At 40.6% G+C, this 3276-nt stretch overlaps 1 pseudogene; it reads right to left on the bottom strand.

Moving 5' to 3' along the window:
• LOC101564907 overlaps positions 1-3276 on the bottom strand; it is a 98315-nt pseudogene that overhangs the window by 33919 nt on the left and 61120 nt on the right.

The raw sequence follows: 3276 nt of genomic DNA on the forward strand, positions 1-3276 counted from the left end.
GTGTGTGTGTGTGTTCTATCCCCAGTTTCACCAAAAACAAAACAAAACAAAAAACAGGCCAGGGAGATGGCTCAGTGGAATAAGTGCTGGCCTGACAAGGTGCCTGAGTTCAATCCCCGGTTCCAGCAAAAAAGAAAAAAGAAAAAAGAAAAAGGAGCAGTCTGGAACCAGGAACACTGCTCTGGCTTTTTTGCAAGGAAATACAGGAAGAAGAGCAGCTTCAGTGTTGGGGTGGGGTGGGGGGAGAAGTTCTGCTATGTGACACTCTTTAGGTTAATCTAAGCAGTTTATGGGGCTGGGGAAGAACAAAGGCCAAGCCTAGCATCCTTCCCTAATCTGGGCTCTCGCTGCACTTAGAGTTAGGGTCCTGAGTAACTTGTGCCCTACAATTCCTAATCTTACTCACAAGCTCTAGGCCCCACATGCTTTATTTTGCCCACATGCCCTTTCATGACCTGATTCTTTCCTCTGGCCAAGTCCCCCACAGAGTAGACAAAGCCCATCCATAGGATGGTGAGTAATTCAAGCTTACTCAGACTATTGACTTAAATGCTAATTTCACTGAAGAACATACCTTCACTGAAAGAGTATTTTACCTTTTGTAAGGTTGCCACACATAAAACAAGCCATCTCAAGTTCACCCCATGCCAACTTGGCATCTGGGCAACAGAAAGTGTACCAATAATCTTCCCAGAAATGGATGCAAAATCCTTGAGCGAAATTTACTGTTCTTAGTATCCCTTAATATCTCATTGACAACTTAAATGTTACAACATATAGTTAAAATACCTCAATATTATGATATAAATTTTTAAAATCTTGTTACACAGCAGGGCAAGACAAGAAAGAAAATGGGTATTTGCTTAACACGGAAATACTGACATATACCCTCACAAACATATTGATAATAAAATAAGGAAGAAATACAACAACTACAGAGCTCATGCATAGGATTCATCTTGTACCTCTTCTGCTATCCATTCTATATTCCTTTTGCCATCAGCAAGTCTCAGCATGGCACAGTTTTGTTCTTAACTGGTGGGATGACTCACACCTTTATTCCTGCAGGATCGGGGCCATTTGCAGTCGTGCTTGGATTGGTTTGCATCAGCAAAAATAATCAATAGGCTTTATGTAAAAAGGATGCAACGTATGAAGTTTGAAAGTAAATCTTTTCAGCTTCACACTTCTAAAAGTTGAGATGGTAAGAGTTGCAGTCCCCATGAAGGCCAGAGCATCAGCTGGCTAGCGAGTGGCTAGGATGACAGCTGGAGCTCTGTGGTGTGCTCCTCTTACTGTGCTCCTCCTGGCAGTCACCGCTGATGGCCTCCAGGCCCCACTGCAGCAGGGGTGGCCATGGGCTCTGCCTTTGGTGCAGAAGGAAGTGCTAAGCCTCCCCCCAAGCCCATTCCCCTGTACTGGTAGCAGTTTGGTCTCTGTCATTTGAGGTGAAAGCCTTGTGAGTGTCCTCAGACCCAGAGTGACCTCAAGCTATGTGAGACACTGGGTGAGGTGTGAAACAGGGTAAGTTTGCAAATGGAGCTGCCTACCCAGGAAGTTTAAACTGAAGAAATGTAAAATCTGGCTCTCAAGTTAATTTAGCATAAAAGGATAATTGCCAGTGGAGGAATAAAACTTAAAACCTCCTGAAGCACCTCAGTTTCTTCATTTTTAGCTTCTTCCCATCAGAATCACAATGTCAGAAGATTGTTCTTACTGGAAAGGGGCAAGCATGGCAGTATCAAGTTTTCGGTGAGCAAATGTTTGTGTGACCGCCTTTGAAGCTGTTAAGATTTTCAGCTTTGAATTAATTAGAATAATGTGATTTTCTTCCAAAAATTAAGTTAAAGTATATATTTCACAAAATACTGGTTATATTTTAAAATACATTGTGTACAGTTGGCTGGAATAGAACCTACAATCTCAGGGGAATAACCAGATCCTTTTTTATTTGAGTAACAAGAAGGTTAAGTTCTTGGGGATATAGTGAGGCAACATTGACAACTATATTTTGTTTGATAGTAATTGTCCCTATCACTTTTGGTTTCTTTTTTAGCCTATTGGTCTTGGTTGGCAACATATTGCCCTCAGTTCTTATGGTTACATGTACAAGAAAATGATTCAAACTTCAGTGAATGTATATTATAAGAAAAATATCAAGGAATTTTAACTATGTCATTGAACGTTATTTACTGATTTCAACATCGGATGCAATAAAGGACCAAAGACTCCCTAAGTATACTCTTCAGAGTTGTACGTGCTAGCAAAGGATACAAAATACATGCTCACATGCTTATTTGTTTGTTCACTTCCTCATTGATAAATCTATCAAGTCATTTTGCAAGCATTTATTTGTGAAAGTTCTCTAGCCTGGAGAACTATGGGTGAATATGACACAGCTACTGCTCTTGAAGAGTTTACAGTTTAGGACAGGTATCAAACTCAATTCACTGTACTCTATAGTGAGTTAGAGTTGTGCGCCAAGCATTCATGAGTAGTCAGCAGACTAGCAAATGTGAGATTTCCATTTCAATACTGTGGTATCTTCATGTCCTTGAGTACAAAGGACTTTTAGGAAAGCAAAGAAACCCTGAAAACTCAAAAAGCTTTCAGAAATTGCCAGTTAGTTTCAGCTTTGTTCCTCCCAGTCTATGATTTTGAATTAGAAACCCAAGCCCAGCACATGCCAGCATCATTGTCTATAATTTGAGGATGATAATTTCTGGTCCACTAGTCTGTTACAAAGATTATATGAGAGTTTCCATGTGTGGCCCCATGGCCCAGGCTTGTGACTAAAAAATAACATTTTATTTGTCTCTGAATTCCCGGAGATGGAACCCTTATAGCCACGTTCACTTCAGTATTCCCCATTACAGGACTCTGACTATCCAGAAATCCTCATCCCCTAAACTGTGAGTCTCTAAAGATTTAACACCAGGACTTTACTCCGAGATGTCCAGAAATTTGAAGGTACTTCCTAGCCTTAAAGATCAACTCTTCAGTTAGAATAAAATCTGTTTGGAAAGACAGAAATTTAAATTGTCTATTGGGATAACCCAGAAAAAAAGACCAATGCTGGTGGTGTTTCCTCATTCTTGTTAATATGGAGTCAGGTTGGGCTACGTGCTCAGGACCACATGCTTGGAATTTTGCTTACTGTGACCTGAAATCACAAGCTCATAGTGCTTCCCATCATAAGAAAATAAAGTGAATGGAGACCAGAAAAGGAGGAATCTCTCTGTCTCTCTCTGTCTCTCTCTCTCTGTCTCTCTCTCT

Source organism: Octodon degus, unplaced genomic scaffold (assembly GCF_000260255.1).
Source record: "Octodon degus isolate 3935 unplaced genomic scaffold, OctDeg1.0 scaffold00145, whole genome shotgun sequence".
NCBI classification, from domain to species: domain Eukaryota; kingdom Metazoa; phylum Chordata; class Mammalia; order Rodentia; family Octodontidae; genus Octodon; species Octodon degus.